The sequence below is a fragment of the Caretta caretta genome, chromosome 4 (assembly GCF_965140235.1).
Source record: "Caretta caretta isolate rCarCar2 chromosome 4, rCarCar1.hap1, whole genome shotgun sequence".
Lineage (NCBI taxonomy): Eukaryota > Metazoa > Chordata > Testudines > Cheloniidae > Caretta > Caretta caretta.
In genome coordinates this window covers 53,919,032-53,941,937 of record NC_134209.1, presented here as the reverse complement: position 1 = coordinate 53,941,937, position 22,906 = coordinate 53,919,032, and the positions used below count along the sequence as shown (strand labels likewise).

Below are 22,906 nucleotides of genomic sequence, written 5' to 3'. Positions count from 1 at the left end.
ATGAGGAACTGATGTCTCCAGCATCAAGGGAACAGTTCCAGACCGAACAGGAAGCAGATGAAAGCCTCCAGAGAGCTTGGACGGCGGCACGGAGCAACCCACCGCCTCTCAGCTCTTCTAATCGATCCAGGTTTGTTATAGAAAGAGGACTTTTATACAAGGAAACTCTTTCTGGTGGACACCAGGAAGACTGGCATCCTCAGAGACAGTTGGTAGTTCCAACTAAATACCGGGCCAAGCTCTTGAGCTTAGCCCATGATCACCCTAGTGGCCATGCTGGGGTGAACAGGACCAAAGACCGTTTGGGGGGGTCATTCCACTGGGAGGGAATGGGCAAGGATGTTTCTACCTATGTCCAGTCTTGTGAGGTGTGCCAAAGAGTGGGAAAACCCCAAGACCAGGTCAAAGCCCCTCTACAACCCCTCCCCATCATTGAAGTTCCATTTCAGCGAGTAGCTGTGGATATTCTGGGTCCTTTTCCGAAAAAGACACCCAGAGGAAAGCAGTACATACTGACTTTCATGGATTTTGCCACCCGATGGCCGGAAGCAGTAGCTCTAAGCAACACCAGGGCTAAAAGTGTGTGTCAGGCACTAGCAGACATTTTTGCCAGGGTAGGTTGGCCCTCCGACATCCTCACAGATGCAGGGACTAATTTCCTGGCAGGAACTATGAAAAACCTTTGGGAAGCTCATGGGGTAAATCACTTGGTTGCCACTCCTTACCACCATCAAACAAATGGCATGGTGGAGAAGTTTAATGGAACTTTGGGGGCCATGATACGTAAATTTGTAAATGAGCACTCCAATGATTGGGACCTAGTGTTGCAGCAGTTGCTCTTTGCCTACAGAGCTGTACCACATCCCAGTTTAGGGTTTTCCCCATTTGAACTTGTATATGGCCGTGAGGTTAAGGGGCCATTGCAGTTGGTGAAGCAGCAATGGGAGGGATTTACACCGTCTCCAGGAACTAACATTCTGGACTTTGTAACCAACATACAAAACACCCTCCGAACCTCTTTAGCCCTTGCTAGAGAAAACTTACAGGATGCTCAAAAAGCCTGGTATGATAAACATGCCAGAGAGCGTTCCTTCAAAGTAGGAGACCAGGTCATGGTCTTAAAGGCGCTCCAGGCCCATAAAATGGAAGCATCGTGGGAAGGGCCATTCACGGTCCAGGAGCGCCTGGGAGCTGTTAATTATCTCATAGCATTCCCCACCTCCAACCGAAAGCCTAAGGTGTACCATATTAATTCTCTAAAGCCCTTTTATTCCAGAGAATTAAAGGTTTGTCAGTTTACAGCCCAGGGAGGAGACGACGCTGAGTGGCCTGAAGGTGTTTACTACGAAGGGAAATGTGCTGGTGGTGTGGAAGAGGTGAACCTCTCCATGACCCTTGGGCGTATGCAGCGACAGCAGATCCAGGAGCTGTGCACTAGCTACGCGCCAACGTTCTCAGCCACCCCAGGACTGACTGAACGGGCATACCACTCCATTGACACAGGTAATGCTCACCCAATTAGGGTCCAACCTTACCGGGTGTCTCCTCAAGCTAAAACTGCTATAGAACGGGAGATCCAGGATATGTTACAGATGGGGGTAATCCGCCCCTCTGAAAGTGCATGGGCATCTCCAGTGGTTCTAGTTCCCAAACCAGATGGGGAAATACGTTTTTGCGTGGACTACCGTAAGCTAAATGCTGTAACTCGCCCAGACAACTATCCCATGCCACGCACAGATGAACTATTAGAGAAACTGGGACGGGCCCAGTTCATCTCTACCTTGGACTTAACCAAGGGGTACTGGCAGGTACCGCTAGACGAATCTGCCAAGGAAAGGTCAGCCTTCATCACACATCTCGGGCTGTATGAATTTAATGTACTCCCTTTCGGGCTGCGAAATGCACCCGCCACTTTCCAAAGACTTGTAGATGGTCTCCTAGCGGGATTAGGAGAATATGCAGTCGCCTACCTTGACGATGTGGCCATATTTTCGGATTCCTGGGCAGACCACCTGGAACATCTACAAAAAGTCCTTGAGCGCATAAGGGAGGCAGGACTAACTGTTAAGGCTAAGAAGTGTCAAATAGGCCTAAACAGAGTGACTTACCTTGGACACCAGGTGGGTCAAGGAACTATCAGCCCCCTACAGGCCAAAGTGGATGCTATCCAAAAGTGGCCTGTCCCAAAGTCAAAGAAACAGGTTCAATCCTTCTTAGGCTTGGCCGGTTATTACAGACGATTTGTACCGCACTACAGCCAAATCGCTGCCCCACTGACAGACCTAACCAAAAAGAAACAGCCAAATGCTGTTCAGTGGACCGGAAAGTGTCAGAAGGCCTTTAACAAGCTTAAAGCGACACTCATGTCTGACCCTGTACTAAGGGCCCCAGACTTTGACAAACCGTTCCTAGTAACCACAGATGCATCCAAGCGTGGTGTGGGAGCAGTTTTAATGCAGAAAGGACCTGATCAAGAATTCCACCCTGTAGTGTTTCTCAGCAAAAAACTGTCTGAGAGGGAAAGCAACTGGTCAGTCACTGAAAAAGAATGTTATGCCATTGTCTACGCTCTGGAAAAGCTACGCCCATATGTTTGGGGACGGCGTTTCCACCTGCAAACCGACCATGCTGCACTGAAGTGGCTTCACACCGTCAAGGAAACTAACAAAAAACTTCTTCGGTGGAGTTTAGCTCTCCAAGATTTTGATTTCGACGTCCAACACATCTCAGGAGCTTCTAACAAAGTGGCTGATGCACTCTCCCGTGAAAGTTTCCCAGAATCAACTGGTTAAAATCGTCCTTGAGATGTGGAAAATATTGTTAGTCTTTATGTACTTGGTAGTATGTTTAGAGATGCATGTGTCTTATTAACTCTGTTTTTCCTAGAGCTCCAGGAAGAAATCCCAGCCAGTGTTTCACCCTAGCTGAGATTTGGGGGGCGTGTCATAAATATAAAGGGAAGGGTAAACCCCTTTGAAATCCCTCCTGGCCAGGGGAAAGCTCCTCTCACCTGTAAAGGGTTAAGAAGCTAAAGGTAACCTCGCTGGCACCTGACCAAAATGACCAATGAGGAGACAAGATACTTTCAAAAGCTGGGAGGAGGGAGAGGGACAAAGAGTCTGTCTGTGTGCTGCTCTTGCCAGAGACAGAACAGGAATGGAGTCTTAGAACTTTTAGTAAGTAATCTAGCTAGGTATGTGTTAGATTATGATTTCTTTAAATGGCTGAGAAAAGAATTGTGCTGAATAGAATAACTATTTCTGTCTGTGTATCTTTTTTGTAACTTAAGGTTTTGCCTAGAGGGGTTCTCTATGTTTTTGAATCTAATTACCCTGTAAGATATCTACCATCCTGATTTTACAGGGGGGATTTCTTTATTTCTATTTACTTCTATTTTTTATTAAAAGTCTTCTTGTAAAAACTGAATGCTTTTTCATTGTTCTCAGATCCAAGGGTTTGGGTCTGTGGTCACCTATGCAAATTGGTGAGGCTTTTTATCCAACATTTCCCAGGAAAGGGGGGGTGCAAGTGTTGGGAGGATTGTTCATTGTTCTTAAGATCCAAGGGTCTGGGTCTGTAGTCACCTAGGCAAATTGGTGAGGCTTTTTTACCAAACCTTGTCCAGGAAGTGGGGTGCAAGGTTTTGGGAAGTATTTTGGGGGGAAAGACGTGTCCAAACAGCTCTTCCCCAGTAACCAGTATTAGTTTGGTGGTGGTAGCGGCCATTCCAAGGATAACGGGTGTAATATTTTGTACCTTGGGGAAGTTTTGACCTAAGCTGGTAAAGATAAGCTTAGGGGGTTTTTTCATGCAGGTCCCCACATCTGTACCCGAGAGTTCAGAGTGGGGGAGGAACCTTGACAACATACCTTATAGGGTATGTCTACACTGCAATTTGAAAACCTGCAGCTGGTGTGTGTCAGCTGACTTGGGCTCGCAGGGCTTGAGCAAAATGGCTGTTTAACTGTGATTTAGCTATTTGGACTTGGGCTGGAGCCCCAACTCTTAAGACCCTGTGTGGTGGGAATGTCCCAGAGCTTTGGCTGCAGCCCAAGCCTGAGTGTCTACAGCACAGTTAAACAAGCCCTTAGGCTGAGCCCCATGAACCTGAGTTAGCTGGTACAGGCCAGCCAGGGTGTCTAATTGCAGTTTAGACATACACACATAGAGAGGGAGTGCTCACTTTATTTAGTTTAACAAAGAGAAAGTTAAGGTGTGACTTGAGTGTAGTTTATAAATACCTACATAGGCAATGAATATTTGGGCTATTCAGTGTATCAGGTATAAAAGGTATAACACAATCCAATGGCTGGAAGTTGAAAGCTAGATACATTCATACTGGAAATAAGACATAAATTTTTAACCATAATGGTAAATTAACCATTGGCACAATTTAGTGGTGGCACAGATGATGGTTTCTCCATCCCTGGCAATTTTTATATCAAAATTGGATGTTTTTCTAAAAGATATGCTCTAGGAACAATTTTGTGGAAGTTCTATGGCCTGTGCTATACAGGAGGTCAGACTAGATGATCACAGTGGTCCCTTCTGGCCTTGAAATCTATGAAAATACAGCAAACTGTCTCCATACCGCAAATTAAATCCATGTGGATTAGGCTGTCTGGTGAAATCGTTTAAAAAAAAAAATCCACCAGAAAAGAATTGGGGGATGGGGAAAAACCATAAAGGGAAGATAAAAATGGGGAAAAACAAAATCACGAAGTATAACAATAGATGCATATTATTTAAACAATAAAATATAATTTTAAAATAATAATGGAAAACTCCCATGATCTCAGGAAGAATTGATACTTTAAACACAAAATAGCCTTTTTATTGTAGACTATTGAAGTTAAATGATGTGTGGCTGAACAAAAGCCCCAAAACTTGTGAACTCTGAGAAGGTTTGCGATTTGAACCTGGATCTGGAACCAAATTTTACATCTAGCCTTCTTCACTATAACGGATCAAACCAAAATCCCAGATTCACATACCCTCAAGATTAGTATTGTTCAAAATCCCATTCTGAATTTCATTTCTCAAGCCGATTGGTAATGTACAAGAACATATCTGTCATCTCGAGCTTGCTCTGTCAAAGTGAGTAATTAGGCTTGGGGATGTATTTTACTGAAACTTCTTTTTTTAAAAAAAATCAATGCAGCTTTTCAGTGTTTCAGAAATTTCCAACAATAAATCATTTTTAAAATATTGAATTATCTTGCATATATATTCAGTACTGGGATTTTTCTGCAAGTTGCATTTATTTAAAATAATTACCATAAAATAACATGAAAAATGGTGAAAATACAAATAGCAGAAATATCCTGAATAACTGTTTTTTTAATCATCAAATTTGGTTTATAAAACTTCATCACTTGTCTGACTGTACGGTATTTAAGATAACAAATGACTAATACAGCTGAATCTTTACTCCTATAAAACTTCATTAGGTTTCAATAAGTGTTTTCTCCCCGTGATTATAGGACTGAGTTCTACAGAAATTAGAGCAATAGCCATTATCATCATCATAATTGCATTGTATTTTGAGAATGTTTGAGTGATTGCAGTTTTCTTTGGATTTTCCCCCATTAGGAGATAATTCTGGCCTTGATGCACCACCAAGGAACAAACTTGAATTTCTTGCATGCTCAGAATTCTTTCATCAGAAACCATGGGCCAAATTCAGACCTGGTGTAAGAGGACACAACCCTTTCAAAGTCACTTGGGTTGCATTTGGTTACATTAAGGTTATATGTGTCTCCCTAATGCTTATTAATGTTAATGAGAGTCACATGTACACAATTATAGACAACAGAGAGACTCCCTCATTAAGAATAAAGCCCAGGATTATTCCTATAAAGGTGATTAGAAACCATACATTGGTCAAAGTCCAGTTAAGTGAAACTGGCTTTGGAAAAAAACTCATCTTGAATTTTCATGCCTGATCTTTTTGTGGTTTCTCCCCTATGTGCAGTTTAATGGATGTTGTAGTCAAAACATACTTTTCCTTGTTACCCTGCATATTTCTCTAAGTTTAGAAACTTTAGTTGTCTTTCTTTTTAATATTTCCTATTTATGGTTCACATGCAAAATAATCATTGGGGATTTGGAACCTTTCCTATTATCTGGCTGTTGTCTGTGATGTATGAAAGCAGAAAACGTCTTGAATTTTATAAGCTAAGGTAATCATGCAGGACTGATGATAAAATCTTATTTTGATTAGTAATGGTATGGCATGAAATTCATCAGGATATTATCATATAATCAGGATTACTCTATATTTTCTAGGAAGGGATAATTTTTCACCTCAGAACTGTACTCTGCAGTCTCCCCCCTGCCCCCCACAGGATCTGTTATGTCACAAATAGACAAGCTTTTTCCCATTTCTAAGTAGCTTATTTCTGAATATGGGTCCCTAAAGAAAGTCCAAGTTTCTAGTTCGTTTGAACACCCTTCTCCACAGGACAAACTAATAACGATGAGCTGAATTTCCTTTCTTTTTCTTTCAAGAAATATGTATTACATTAAAGTCTATTAGTATGGTTGCTAAGATGTCCCTTGATCCAGTAATTCTCCTCTTACTTCCTTCATTTGGTAGACTTTTAATTATGTTTGTAACCTCTGAAAGTTAAGACCTCTTGAGGCAGTTAGGATGGGAATATCCAAGAAGTAGGTGAAGGGAGTGGTCTTTCTAGCTCTCACTTGCAGACTCAAATAGTTCACTTTCCTGAAAGTTCTTAGTCTGAATATATACACACTTTAATACCAAGATATCTGCCATCAGTACTATCACAATAATACTGTTATGGCAGAAGTCACTAGATGATGCTGTTACGCATAGTCTTGCAAGTTATTTTCCTTAATATGAAAGCAAGTTTTTAGTTTTTGAAGAAATGCTATATTGTTAGTTTTGTTATGCAATGGTCTTTTGAGAGAAGTTGTGGCAGATAGAAGAGAGTTTGCTCTCTGTTTAGTCTCAACATTTGGAGGCATTTCTCCAGCAGTATAGCTTCCTGGGAACCATGACTGGTGCGTGGGCTGAGATTTCTGGAAGAAGGGCTTGCCTGTATGATGTTTGTCAATTCCTCTGCTCCAGGAGTAGTAGATATGTGTAAATAAAGCAAATTACATCCAGACTCCTATTCACTATTTTTTTTTCTCTACTGGGAAGCTGACCTACAAGGCCACAACATTCTGCATCTGTTTAGCAGAGGGTGACACTGGTGTCTGAAGAAGGGAAAAAATACCGTAATTTTAGATACAGCCTGTTTAAAAATTGATCAGTAAAAATCAGCTTTCACATTTTTGCTAGTCAAAAATATTCAAGCTAACCTGATGTCTGAAGATATTTCCTTTTGAGTTTGCATTTTGGAGAGGCTGGGGATCTCTGTATTTTTTGTTCAGTTTCTTTGTGCTGATATTGCTATTTTGTTTTTGAGGACTTGTTGTCTTTTCTTTTTTTTTTTTTTTGGTTTTATACAGAGCTTAGAGGCCACAAGTTTATATCTTAGAGCACTTTTATAAATGAAAAATATATACTTTTATGAATTTAGATGCCAAGTTTCAGGCTGGAATAACTTTCTTCAGATGAATTACACGTTATTTAAAAAGTTTGAAATATAGTAACGCATTGACACTAGGCACCCTCTATTAAACATACACATGTCATTAAAGGACCAGTAATTTTTTTTTACTTGAAGTGAATAATGCTACACTACTTTTCTACTATTGGACCATCACCTATGCTTTAATATACCATTGGTCAGGGCTAAGTGCCCCTTGCACTACAAATTCAGATGTCCTTTCAGTAAAGAAGGACTTACATTCAATTTTCAGACAGTCTTAAACCAGATACATGTACTTTAGACTTGTTTTTGCACTTGTAGAGCTAGATAAAACCCCCAACTCTGTGTGCATGTAGGGGGGAGCTGATGAGGTGGCAGTAGTAAAACCTTGTAAGAAGTGTAACTTTTGAAACAAAACATTGTCAAGGGAAGCTGAAGTATTTATTTTCCTTCTGTACATTTAAAATGTAGCTAAAGTGTGTATTTCTGAGAAACATGGAAACAGCAGGTGAAATAGTCACTGAAGACAGTTAAGACTGACATTCAAGTCTTAAACAAGTCCACAGCAGGTGACATTGGTTTAGATCTTATAGAATTAGAACAGACTTCCTGAGACTTCACACCTGAGTCCTGAGCAGCTTTTTGAGAACATCTTCCTGCTGCAGGACAACTGTCATATCCCAGATCCAATCAACTGATCTTGCTTTTAATTTAAAATGACTTTAAGGGGATGAGAGCAGAGAGGAAGGATGGTCCAGTGTTTTGGATGCTTTCCTAGCACTCAGGAGACTTGGAGACCTGTCATAGATTCCTGCTGTGACTTTGGGCACATCATTTGGTGCCTCAATTCCTCATTTGTAAAATGGGGATAATAGTACTTCCCTTTCTCTCAGGGGTTTGTGAGGATAGGCTCTTTAAAGATTGTGAGATGCTCAGATGCTAGGGGAATAGGAGCCATGTAAGTACCATAAACAGATAAAAAGACAATTATTGAGAGGAGGGACCCTTGAAGTCACTGTGACTGACTTCCCACCAATGTGCCTCAACCTTGACTTGAAGGGTTGAAAGAATAGTTTAATCTCCATGCCCATTCAGTCCTTAGCTTTCTTGTGGAGACAGCCAGCAAGGGTACAAGCTAGTGGCAATTGTTATATGTGGACACCTGCCACTTAAATTGGACTGAGACTATCAAGTTCATTTCACATAGACCATCAAACATCAGCAACTGGTAAAAAATAAACCAAGTAAACTGAAGAGCTTTCAGTCATTATCAGATGGGGCAGAGAATTGAACTTGGATCACCACCTGACCAGTATTTAGCTGACCTGGCTGGGTTTTTTATAGATTTGCCAGTTGTCAGAAAAATAATCTAATCTGCCATTTTTTTTTTCATGGGAGTCTAAAGATTTGCATTCTTATCACAGTACACTGGGATAGCTAATGTTAAAAGTTTGCGCCAATTAAAGATGCTACAGTATTCCCACTTCCGCAGTTTAAGTAAGAAAATAATGTTATCAATCTTATCTATATGTGTTCTCTCTCTGGATATTTTCTAAGTTAATTGTGTTGCTGAACTCTCACCATGTTTGAATAAAATAGTGGTTGGTTCCATGAACAAGTGAACTGGTTCCTTACTACACCTGTACATTTCCAGCCATTTTGATTACCCCCAGTGAGTGATCCTTTTCTGTCATTTTTGTCAGAATTATGGCTGAGTTCTATAGTTGATTTTGACACAGATGGAATATTTATTGTTCTCTTTTAATTCTTGTAACACAGAAATTTGTTAAACGGATTTTGTGTGTGTGTTTCAGTTTAGCGGTGCCCTTGTTATAGTTCAATTATCCAATGCATAAAGTAATTTAAAACCATTCTGCCTAATCCATAAGTGTATTGTGAGTAACAGCTTAGAGATACAAGTTCTAAAATTTAAAAAAAATCATGTTCCTATTTTCCGCTCCTAACACATGACCTACAGTAAGTTGGTACCAAAGCAATACAAAATATTTGAGAGAAAATGGAAAACTACCTTAGATTTAAGTTTTCTCATTTTATTGTGAGCTACGAAAATTGAAATGATGTGAGGTAAGGGGATTTTTTGGTGGGGAAAAAGGGCCAATGTTACTACTGAAAATGAGACCGCATGAACCAAAGCAAGGCGCTATGTTATTGATTTTACAATTTCGGAGGCATTCTAATGACATCTGTACCACAAAGCCAGAAATTCACTGTCATCAGTGGTAGCAGATATCCTTGACAGTCATGAATTATACATTTACGTCATATTTGTCTCTTTGTGGATTTAAGGGAGAGCACCTGAACTGGCACAATATGGACTTTGTATGATTACCTACACCAGTGTTTCTCAACTGGTGGGTCACGATCCCCACAGGGGTCATGAAAGACCGTTGCAGGGTTGCGAGGCATTGAAAATTATATTGCAATCTAAAGCAAAGGGAATCTCACTCCCTCACTCCATACTACTATACCTTTCAAAGTCAAGTATTCCCTGTCAACTCTCAAAACACGCACACAAATTGAGCTACCTCACTCTGAATATAAGAGGATCTTATTCTAGGTTTGATTTGTGCAATATCCCTATACCTGAGAACAAATAAGCAAGCCCTGAAAATACTCTATTCAGAAAGTGGCAGCTCAGCTGCTAAAATAGGAGTCAGAATTACATCACTCTGTTACTTTGGTGTCCATTCTGGCTCTCCTTTGATGCCCCATGAAGTTTGCATTCCTGGTAGTAATCTTCAAGCTCTCAATGTGTTGGGTCTGAGCTATCTAGGAGCCCTTGCCTCCCTCTTGACAACCAGGATCTTTCACATCTTCTGTGTTTCCCAGGAAGACTGGTGTGGTCTATGACAGGATTCAGACCTATGAAAGCTAGGGACTAATGCTTTTGGTAGATGGAATACAGCAATGGGATTCCCTTCCTCAAGAGATCAGAATGACTTCAAATCTCACTGTCATCAGGTCTACACACAAGCTCATTTCTTTGTCTCAGCTTTCTATAAGAGCAAGGATTATAATATTTTTTAATTAGTGGTTCAAGCTGTCACAACCTTTCCTTCTCATTTTCCACATTCCATTCCAGCGACTACAAAGTATTCATCCTTGTCTAAATTCTCCTCTCAGGAGCAGTGTAACTGAGAGGATAATTTGTCAGTTTGTGTTTGGAGTGACATAGCTGGAACCCATTTCAAGCATTCACAGAAAAATCCAGGTTGGCACCTTTCTGTTATTGTTCTTGGTAAAAAGTTAATGAAGTCTCCACTGGGCACTCATACCCTGATGGTGGGCTTGGGATGAATGACAGAGAGGTAGAACTAATGCCAGGCAGGTTCTGGAGGGCACTTACAAAAAGCCTTGAATGTTTTTGCATTAGGTCTTGCCAAAAGCATGCTAAAGGCTTTAGCCAAATCATCTTTCTTTGTCTTTCATCTGTTTAAAATGAATGTGCAACCTGCAAAACACATACATAAGTCTCTAGTAAGTTGATTTCGAATTGAAAGTTAATTTTTTGGCTCAGATGTTCCTTAATAATTTAGAGCTAGCTTGTCTGTTTAAGGCAGCCCTGCGTAAGGGGGTGTGTGTGTAGCTGCATTGCCAGTGGAGCACACCCGGGAACAAATTCAGATACAAATAGAGAATCATAGTTCGGTCTCTGATTCCCCTCTTGCTCAAGGAACGAAGTGATCTGTTTCTGGCATGGACCAATAGTAGATTGTGTCCCTCTCCATTCTCAGGACACTGTGGGATGGAGCCCAGGCTTTGCCCCCACACCTCCCATTCATGTTTTCTTCCTACCCCATGCATTGAGGGGGACATACACTCCTCTTCTCCTCCTGTGCTGTGAACAACATTTAAAGGTAGCCCACACGAGACAGTAAAGGTACATCTTAATCCTTTGCCTGGGCAGCGTAGGACAAGCCATGATCTTACTCTTATTTGTGTAACTCTTTGTATGACTTATTTGTATTTGTATAACTTATTAAGAACTCTAGGACACGCTATGGAGCAAATATTAATCATCTCAAATGCAGGTGTATATTCTCTCTGTTGCAAGATTTACAAGGCATGAATCACAAAGTAACATTGAACAGAATTAGTAAAAGCACTTGAACAGTATGGTTTTCATAAAACAATTACATTCCTGAAATATTTGCATCCTTTTGCTCATAATTGTTTCACTGCTGCTAAAACATACACTGTTTTGCTTTAACACCTGACACTGCCTTTCATGCACTCCTTATGTTCCCAGTAGGGATGAAAAATACAGCCTTTTGTCCAAGAATTTTGCTTACTCCTCATTTCCATGTTCAAATTTAATTAGGCCCAAAGAGCCTGAGACTTCAAAAAGAAAACATCAACTTGTTTTCAGAAGAAACAGAATATGTGCCCCCTCCTTATCTTTTCCTACATCCAGTTCTCCTCTGCCACACTATCTCAGCTGATGCTGGTTCCTTGGTCCATTAGTAGTAGATGGTTCTAGCTACACATGAACCCAAACACACAGCCAATGCTCAATCACTTTGAATTTGCCTGCAGCTAGCACTGACAATCCTGTCCTGGGGGGGCATTTTATCTAGCATGTCTATATGCAGACATACTGCACTCAGTTGGCTGTAGTATTTTGGCATTGGCTTGCAAAGCTATATCAAATCTTCTTTTTTCAACCACCTGTTTGTTAGATGTTTGAATTTAAAATAAAAAAGAACAAAAATCAAAGGGCTAGTCTGCTTTGTGCTACTTCTACCTTGGAAGCAAACTTAAACCTGCCTTAAGCATTCCCTTAGTGTGGGACTGCTATAGTAGGTGCCGGTGTAGTGGCCATGGGTTAAAGGGGATGTGGATGGAATGCCCCTGCCCATGTGGAATTTCTGCCTGGCAGAACAGTTCCTGCAGGCATATGAAGTAATGTAGAATAGCCACAAGGCTGCTCTGTTTTGCCCTGGGGACTGTAGCCAGCACAGAATGTCCCTGACATCACTGAGCTACAAAGGTACCTTAAAAACACCTTACCACCCCTCTTACTCCTCAGATGGACCTAGCAGTGCTCTGATACAGAACAGGATCTGGCCCAAACAATGTAAGCAGTCTAACTAAAAATCCTTCCCCCCTCTCAGTTGATCAGGCTTCATTTACTTGCTACTGTCACAGTCCCTGGATAGCCTGCTCTTGCTGAAACCATCTTCCAGTCTGTCAAGTGCACCCCTTTCAAGTGGCAGGCCCATTTCTTTTTAGGGTTAGAGTCTGCAATCCAACCACTCTGACTGGGTTGCCAGGTTACACTCTCCTGTTTGCCAACCATGTTATTTAGCAGGCGCAATAGAGTTGGTACCTTTAGGAGCCTGTGCTAGCATATATTTCCAGTGATACAGAAATAGCATCTTCAAACCAAAGCTGGATGAATTTGGCCCAAAATGTATACAACAGGGAGAAAAGTAAATTTTAAATAATAGCAAGATCTATAGACAAGATCTATAGATCTTCACCTAAGTTTAACCTCTCTAGCTCTAGCTCAGGAGCATTTGGTTTATTCTTCATCTCTGAGTTGAGACAAGAAGCCTACACTGCTCCCTCGGTCTCCAAGGATACGTCCATGCTGGAGCTGGGAGTTTGTGTCCCAGCTTGGGTAGGCAGACGTGCTAGCTTTGCTTGGGGTTGCTTCTTAAAAATAGCAGTGTAGCTGGTGGTAGCATGGCTGCGGCTCAGGCTAACTGCCTGAGTATGTACCCAGAGGTTCGGGCAGCCTGACCTGCCAGCCATTCTACCCCCAGCTATACTGCTATTTTTTGTGCCCTACTAGCTAGTATGTGTCTGTCTACAGAAACTACGAAGCATGCTCCCAGCTGCAGTGTAGATGTACTCTGAGTGAGTCTTTTCAGTCTGTCAACTTTTTCACTTGCACAGCCAGGGCTACCTCCCTCAGTTCACCCGGAAGCCCCTGCCTTCCTTACAGAGACACCTTCTTAACTGGTCAAGGTCTTTTGATCTTTAAGGTTTCTGACTTGGCAATACAAAGCCAGTTAATTTTGCTGTGGCCTGGAAGTAGGATCTCCCAATAATGGCCCCTTTATTCTCTTAGGTGCTTTGAAGGTGTGTACCCCTCAAGCTAACTGACCCCTTAGTCCTTCTTTTGTTTCCTGCTTAGGCCAATCCTCAAGTCCATTCTGACTTAACCCTTTGAGGTCAAGCAGGCAGCAATACAAAATTGAACAGGGAAATCAAGTCACACATAATATTCATAAAAAATAATACATATCTCCTAGTTCATAACACTTAACTCTTCACAAACATGAAAGTTCTCCAGTCATTTATAGTCTTCCAGGATAAATAGGGTACACAAGACACAAATTTCTAATGTAAAATGCAAGCTGCTTTTAAACAAAACTAAATAAAACTATTCTGGCCATTTTCATTTGTAATAAGGAGCAAAATAAGCTACACACATTTCAGACACACAGTAGTGTAATCTTTAAATCCTTATCTTCTAGGTTCAATAGCTGCTGACACTTCTGTTCTTTGGTATCTTAATCTCTCCTTTATTTCTCAGAGAAAGGTAATTGCTCAGTATGAGCATATGGTGATTGGTATATTTTCATTAGTGACTATATAATGTGTTGTATAGTAAACCAGCAAGGAAACCCAGAGAGGCTGTCAAGGTTCCTTCCACACTCTGAACTCTAGGGTATAGATGTGAGGACCTGCATGAAAAACCCCCTAAGCTTATTCTTACCAGCTTAGATTAAAAACTTCCTCAAGGTACAAACTTTGCCTTGTCCTTGAACCCTATGCTGCCACCACCAAGCATGTTAAACAAAGAACAGGGAAAGAGCCCACTTGGAGACGTGTTCTCCCCAAAATATCCCCCCAAGCCCTACATCCCCTTTCCTAGGGAAGGCTTGATAAAAATCTTCACCAATTTGCATAGGTGAACACAGACCCAAACCCTTGGATCTTAAGAACAATGAAAAAGCAATCAGGTTCTTAAAAGAAGAATTTTAATTAAAGAAAAAGTAAAAGAATCACCTCTGTAAAATCAGGATGGTAAATACCTTACAGGGTAATCAGATTCAAAACATGGAGAATCCCTCTAGGCACAACCTTAAGTTACAAAAAAGGCACAAAATCAGGAATATACATTCTATTCAGCACAGCTGTTTTACCAGCCATTAAACAAAAGGAAATCTAACGCATTTCTAGCTAGATTACTTACTAACTTAAGGAGTTATGAAGAGCATTCCTGATCTGTTCCCGGCAAAAGCATCACACAGACAGACAGACCCTTCCCCCACTCCAGCTTTGAAAGTAACTTGTCTCCTCATTGGTCATTGTGGTCAGGTGCCAGCGAGGTTATCTTAGCTTCTTAACCCTTTACAGGTGAAAGGGTTTTGCCTCTGGCCAGGAAGGATTTTATAGTTCTGTATACAGAAAGGTGGTTACCCTTCCCTTTATATTTATGACAGAGGCAAAATCAAGCTTAAGCGAGACCTCAGGGAACAGAGGTAGGGCTGGACACATGATCCTTAGGATTCAATATATATGGTCTCAGTAGCGTGTAGCTACTAGCAGACAGCCAGGCTCTGATGTCTGGATAAGGATTTCTTGGGCAGCTAGGGCTTAGCTCTCGCTAACCAAGGTATATAGAGTCTATGGTGGGAGGCTACTGATTTTCATGATCAAGGTCAGGAACCTGAATGATGGAAGATCACTCACCTAAGGACCCGTTTTATATAATACATTAGCTGCAGGCTACTGGGAGGAACATTTTATGAATGCAGAATTTGATCCAGCAGTTTAAAACTGGCCATGTTTGTGTGAGTTAATTTTTCCATCCCAAGTGTTTTACCGGGCCCTAACTAGGAGCACATTGAAAGTCAAAATAATGCCACACACATGTACAAAATACAGAACAACCATTAGAGAAGAAGTATGGACACTGGGGGTGTGCTTGCATTAGGCATAGAAAGGGAAAATAATGCTGACAGAACGAGTTGGCTTGCCTGGTAAAAAAAACAGTCGTAGGACAAGGAGCTCTGGTCTTTCTCTACAAACGAAGTCTTTTTTTTTCCCTTAAAGGCCCAAAGCAGGAGCCCATGGGGTGCGTGGATATGGATCAAACCAGCTGCCTGTTCAGTAACTTCACTCATCCCAACAATACAGTACCTCACACAGCTCCAACTTTGGCCTTACTTGGCTCTGTGCAATGAGAGGTGTGCTTATTTTTCACAGGGTTAAGAGCTGGGAATGAGAAAACACAGGAGGGTGAGGACAGCCACTTATTGAGTAATTTTGGTTAAAAGAAAGCTTCGTTTTTTCCACAAGTTTTTTTTTTTTTTTAAAGAATAGCATGAAACACAGAGACAGATATCAACTGAATAAATGTGAGGCTGTTTGAACCTTAAGCACACAAAAAGTAACCAAAATGTCCTCTCTAATTTAAATATTGCCTTGATATAAAGAAGATTTTTCCAGGGCGTTTTAGCAGGTAGCACAACTGCAAAGTTGCTTTAGCAGCCACACTTCCCCAGAGAATGAGAAGGAATGGCTTTTGGAACCAGGCACCCCTTGATAAATTACATGTAAACCTCATCAGTGATTTTTACTGCCAGCAGAAAGATTTTAAGTATCCACTGATTGAACCTCTACGACAATAAAGAGTGCCATATGCATCAGATTTGGGTTTCAAAAGTGCTGATATCCACATTTAACCCAAACAGGCTTAATCCAATCTTGAAAAATTAATATAGTGCACAAATTTTTCTTGTGAGGTAATGTCTTTTCAGAGGTTATTTTTTACATGCAGATCATCATATCCTAATACCAATGCATCCTGCCGCAAAAACAGAATGAATGTCTGTGCCCTAAAGAAATATGGTCTGTGCCAGGTACAGTATGGTATCTGTCCTGTGTATTTTACTTTTTTTTGGGGGGGGGGGGGGCAGGGGGTGCAAATTATTCCTCTCCCTTTCCAGACATGGGATATGAATGACCGGAAAAGAAGAGGCGGTGCTTAGTAAGCATAATAGATTCTGCTCTATGGCATTAGTAGCCAAAGTAAACAAAGTAGAATAATTGCCACCACAGGCATCTTACAATAGATCTGCCTCTTACTGATGTTGTTATTAAACTGCTATAAATGTTTTAGACTGCTGCTGGATATGAACCTCCCCACCCGAAGCTCCTCAGCTGCTGTCTGTCACTAAAGGCTATTAAGTTTATCACTGAGCAAAATCAGACTGTGCAGGCAGCAGGCTGAACACTAATGTTAACCTCTAATTTAGGTCTTAAATAGGTACTAAAAATATAGACTTCAGTGGGACAGGAAAGCTAGTTTACCTTAAATAAAATAAAAGACGACATGTTGACCTGATTTTACTTAACTATAGCTATTATGTGCTCTTCAGGGAGGAAGTCGGTGTACCAAAGTTTATACAGGCGGGGAAAATGTAATTTACTTTTCCTGGTACAAATGGTGTAAAAGTTCTCGCTTCATTTAGGAAGCAAACCTCTAGGTGCTTTACTTTATGTCATACATGTTAATGCAAATAACACTATGGCTACTAGTTATGTAGATTACTTCTGGAATGACAATAAAGCTATAAAAAAAAAAAACAATCCCAAGCATATTGCATCTCTGACTTGTTTTGCTTCTGCATTTATATTTGGTGTATTTTTAAAAGGGAGGCAAAATAAGATTTATACTTGCTATAGAAATGTGAGGATAAAGAAAATAGATCTGCCATCTTGGGAGTTTCCCATGTAGCCTGGGTTTACCTGTGGTTTTACAGGGCACCATATGAAGAAATATGCATAGCCCATTTCTGCTTCCTTCAGCTTCCTTCATGTTTCTCTCCAAATTTCTCCCAGCACACTCTTCAGGCCAGCTTTCCTAGTGGATCTAGCTATTGAAGCTTATTTTTTTTTAAAAAGGTACAGTGCTCTCCCAATGTGGAGGGGTCTTATAGAAAGTGGGGTCTATAAAGGGATGCAGGAGAGTCAGGAAAAGGTCAGGGGAGTGTACTGAAAGTACAGAATCATTCAAAGTGCTGTTTCAATTTCTTATGGCTGGCCCTGCACAATGTAGCTAAGTATATTGATATAAAGGCACAGATATATAAAACACTTATGTGAACTGAATGTTTATGAAAATTGCTGGTCTGACTGTGGAGACTCAATTTCTCTGCTGAACCATTAAAAAGGGCCATTGAGCAAAAACAGTGCAAACTCCCTGTGGTGCCCCATTGTCATATCTGAACTTGGAGTTCCCCCACCCCAATGTGGGATTTGTGAGGATAGATCACTGGTTTGGCTTCTCTGATGAGACTGCCATAAAGGGAGCTAATGGGGTGTGGGGGGACAATTTTTTGGTGTACATTTTTCCACTGGGAACTGGATTGAGGCCACATAGTTCATTGAATTGACGTTAGATGGTAACTACTTTCAGTCATGAATTTGGGCTAGATTTGATCTTGTGAGCTAGAGATTAAAGGCTTTACAGTATGCATTTGATTACCAAGTGCTTCGAGCCATGCCTTATTTAGATAGCTTTAATAGCTTTTAAGCATTCTAAGGGCTTCATTTTCTGTGATTGCATTTTTACCTGCAAAGTTTGACTGTATTTTGTGGGCACAAAAATTTTCCTCTTATGTTTTTCACCTTCTGAAAACCAAAGGCTACTTTGAGGGAGCTGGTCAGGCTTTAGACTGACTGGCTGATATCCACCCAAGTCATCAAAGTTTCTGAACTCACATTGTTTATTGAAAGAAATATAACTCAGTATCACTTTTATAAATATTATTAACTCATTAATCAAACAAAAATAAAATTAAGAAAACATCACAAAACTAAGCTCCTGTTAATAATACCAAATTAAGAATAAAGCATTACAACTATCAAATTGATGTGAAATCAATACGTTAGTCTCAACACTAGATTATAATTAAATAATACAATGAGTTAAATCATCAAATAAATACTAAAAATAATCAATTCTTATAAATTCTAAAGAGGATTCTATTTAATCCTTCACATAGTACAGGAACCAGGGGCCACCCAATGAAATTAATAGGCAGCAGGTTTAAGATAAATAAAAGGAAGTATTTCACACAAAACACAGTTAATCTGTGGAACTCATTTCCAGGGAATGTTGTGAAGGCCAAAACTATAATGGGGTTCAAAAAAGAATTAGATAAATTCATGGATGATAGGTCTATTAAATGGCTATTAGCCAAGATGCTCAGGGATGCAACCTCATGATCTGGATGTCCTAGGTTCTGACTGTTAGAAGCTGGGAGTGGACAACAGGGTATGGATCACTCGACTGCATGTTCTGTTCATTCCCTCTGAAGCACCTGGCACTGTTTCACTGTTGGAAGACAGGATACTGGGCAAGATGAACCATTGGTCTGACCTCGTAAGTCTGTTCTTATGTTCTTAAAAAGGTAGCTGTCCATTTGGTTATAAATCCCAACCAAAGAATGTTACCAAAGTCAGCAAGTATCAGGAGGTAGCTATGTTAGTCTTTACCCACAAAAACAACAAGGAGTCTGGTGGCACCTTAAAGACTAACAGATTTATTTGGGCATAAGCTTTCGTGGGCTAGCATCCGATGTAGTGGGTTCTAGCCCATGAAAGCCTATGCCCAAATAAATCTGTTAGTCTTTAAGGTGCCACCAGACTCCTTGTTGTTTTAAAAACAAATTATTATCTCAGGACTGAACCCACCACCTCAGAGCTAGTTATAAAGCTTCCCTTTAAGAATACTATTCTTGAGTTGTGGATAAACCTTTTCTTCCCCTCCTCCCCCCTCCCCCAACAGAGATATTCTAATATAGACTTACAGCAGAATTTTTGAATGTTCTTGATAAGAAGAATTTTATACATTTTGCTTATCAGAAATTATAGGCGATAATTTCAAGTCTTTTGGGACTTTTAAGAATAGATTACAGAACTCATTCTAATAAATAGTTTTATGGAACAATATCTAGGGCTGTTTAGACCGAGTGAACTTTCTTTCTGGTACTTTTCCCATGTGAGCTTTATGGGCGCTCCTACACATGTTCAAGCACACAATCACACTTTCACCTCCTAAAATTAGAAAATAATAGAGAACTTCACTTATTTCAGCTTGGAATGTTTCAGTGCAAGGTCTTTGGACAAATCAGGTGTGAGGCCTACCTTAGAACATGCAGGTTGGTCCAATCAGGTTTGAATGAGGTCATCCTTAACTAGGGTCAGTTTTGGGGGGAACCATTTAAATCAGCAACTAAAAAGAATTCAGTGTTTTATATACCACAGAGACTTTAAGTCTCCCAAAATATCAAAAATCTGGCTACATGAGAGAACTTTTGAGGAAGCTGGCATGATCTTCTTTAGTCAAATAAGTTTTGAGATGAGATAGTGTCACTTGTTTATGGAAAGTTAGACAGAAAAATCTCATAAAAGTAGTTGATCACCATGGTTCTTTTTCAACAACCAGGCAATCAACATTCATCTATTCAGAAAATTAAAAATAAGTAGGAGCATCTTATGACCAGTGTCGTCATTCCTCTTCAAATAAGACAATTTACAGTAACCTTTCTATTTTGGAACTGAGCTATAAGTCAAAGAGCTTATCTTCTGGATTCTTTGTCTTGATAGAGCAAAGTTTCTTGACAAACCATAAAGATGAAACCACACAAAACATATTTTTTAAAGTTAATGTAAGGTCTATATTTCAATATATGCTATTTCTTTCAGAACCTGCAAAAAATCATAGACAAAGATTTTACAATTGGAGTCCCATGTAAATCAAATTGTTGTACAGCAAAGTGGTAACATTTGCACCACAATTATTTTCCAGCTCAAAAAATGTAGGCACATTTTTTCAGGTACCAGATACTCCAACAAAAGGGAACTGGTCTGAAGTCCAGCTAAAAATATACCAATAAAATTGATTATATCTGTCTGTACCCAGTGATGAGCTGCCAAAATCTTAACAACGGGTTCCCTCCTCACCCCACGAGGGGGTTGTTGCCCACCTCCACCCCCTGGGACTCCTGCCCCATCCAACCCCCCTGCATTCCTTGATGCCCCCCCAGGACCCCTGCCCCATCCATCCCCCTCCCCTGTCCCCTGACTGCCCCCAGAACTGGGCAGGAGGGTCTCGTGGGCCACCGTAGTGGGGGCCCACCCCACCCCTAAGAGCAAGAGGCACCTGCCGGGGGGCGAGGTGGGGAGGCCCGGTGGTGCTTACCTGGGGCAGCTCCCAGGAAGCATCCGGCAGGTCTCTCTGGCTCCTAGGGACGGGGGAGCATAGCTGGGGGGGAGCAGGGGGAGCGGCCGCTCCCCCCACTGGTCACATCAAAAGTGGCGCCTTAGGCGCTGACTCCCTGGGTGCTCTGGGGCTGGAGCACCCACTGGCAGCTCCCCGCCCCGCACCTGGCCCCAGCTCACCTCCACTCCGCCTCCTCCTCTGAACCCACTGCCCTGCTCTGCTTCTCCACGCCCCCGCCCCCGCCAGCTTCCCACGAATCAGCTGTTCAGTGGGAAGCCAGGGAGGGCAGAGAAGCAGGCCACGGCTTCCCGCTCAGGCCAAGGGTGGCGGAGGTGAGCTGGGGCGGGGACCAGTTCCCTTGCGCCCCCCCACCCCCCAGTTACCTGCTGCGGTGTGGGGAGCCCTCCTTGCGCCCCCCCGCTCCAGCTCACCTCCACTCTGCCTACGCCTCCTCCCCTGAATGCACCGCCCCACTCTGCTTCTCCGTGCCTGCCCCCACACCGGCTTCCCATGAATCAGCTGTCGGTGGGAAGCCGGGGAGGGCTGAGAAGCAGGCAACAGCTTCCTGCTCAGGCCGAGGGTGGCGGAGTGAGCTGGGGTGGGGAGCGGTTCCCCTGCATCCGTCCCCCCCCGGGTTACCTGCTGCGGCGCGGGCGGCCCTCCTCACGCTCCCCCCCCCGCCTGCCCGAGCTCACCTCCGCTCTGCCTCCCTGGGCCTGAGTGGGAAGCCGCGGCTTGCTTCTCAGCCTGCCCCGGCTTCCCGCGTGAACAGCTGATTTGTGGGAAGCTGGGGGGGGGGGGGGGGGAGAAGCAGAGCGGGGTGGCGCATTCGGTGGAGGAGGTGGAGGCGGAGTGGAGGTGAGGTAAGCTGGGGCCGGGGGGGCGCGAGGAGGGGAGGTGGGGTGGGGAGCTGCGAGGAGGGGAGGTGGTGAGGTGAGCTGGGGCCGGGGGCCGGGGGGGTGGGGCGGGGAGCTGCCGGTGGGTGCTCTGCACCCACCATATTTTCCCCTTGGGTGCTCCAGGGCTGGAACACCCGTGGAGTCGGCGCCTAAGGTGCCACTTTTGGCCGGTTAAATTTAGAAGCCCTTTTAGAACCAGTTGTCCCTCACGGAACAACCGGTTCTAAAAGGGCTTCTAAATTTAACAACTGGTTCTAGCGAACCAGTGCGAACTGGCTCCAGCTCACCACTGTCGGTACCTACAAAAGGCTAGAAATAGGGGGTGGGGGAAGGGGAAGAGGGATTTTGAAATTGAATGGGATTTGTACTTCTAGATCTTAGGCACTTTTGAAAAATTCCCCATAAGAAACTATGAGATGGCACAAAAAAGATGAATAAGAAACAGTCTTTTAACATTACTGGGACTTTGCTGTCTGTAAGCTAGTAAATAGCAAATGCAGATGGTATGTTTATTGGTAGTGACAAAAGAGCCACAGAAAGTTCAGTTCAACTAAAAATAGTCCTCCAAAGAACTCCATTAAAGCCAATAGAGATGTAAAGCCAGTAAAACTGAGATCACACCAAGCTCTACTCTCGCTTATACTCATGCAAACTGGGGGTATGTCCTATGAATGGTTTTTCACTGGTGTAGCTCACAGCAAAGTTTGGCATGCTATAAACCAAATTCATCTTGCTCTTTGGGTTTCACTTGGTGTGACAGAGTGCTGAGAGATGGAGCTTTAGCCAGCACTCTGGTCACTATTAGCCCCAATTAGGTTCCCCTTGAGATAACATAGTTGATCAGGGGTATGACTGATTACAAGGTCAGATTGAGGTTAGGAAGTTAAAAAGCCAATTAGTCCTTTACCAGGAAAGTGCACAGGAAGGAAGTACTTGAGGAGGAAGGGGGAAGAGCGTAACAAAGGGAGTTCTCAGAGGCACCTCAACCCCCATCCTCCTCTCCCCACCTCCACCTCCACCTCCACTCCCACCATGATGAGAGAAGAGGCCTGAAAGCTGGAAAACAGTGGAAAGGTGTAGATGCACTGATATGTATTGGTGGAGGGACTGAGACACTGTAACTAAACTACACACTGATGTTTACAAGCAAAAAGGTCTTAGAGTGGTCTGTT

At 42.2% G+C, this 22,906-nt stretch overlaps 1 long non-coding RNA gene across 1 annotated transcript in view; it reads left to right on the top strand.

The window, feature by feature from the left end:
* Positions 1-1,983: 1,983 nt before the first annotated feature.
* Positions 1,984-22,906, top strand: part of LOC125635717 (uncharacterized) — a 141,076-nt gene continuing 120,153 nt past the window's right edge. Inside the window, exon 1 of the long non-coding RNA XR_012668076.1 lies at positions 1,984-3,176. This is a non-coding gene — a long non-coding RNA (uncharacterized LOC125635717). The remainder of the gene's footprint in view (positions 3,177-22,906) is intronic.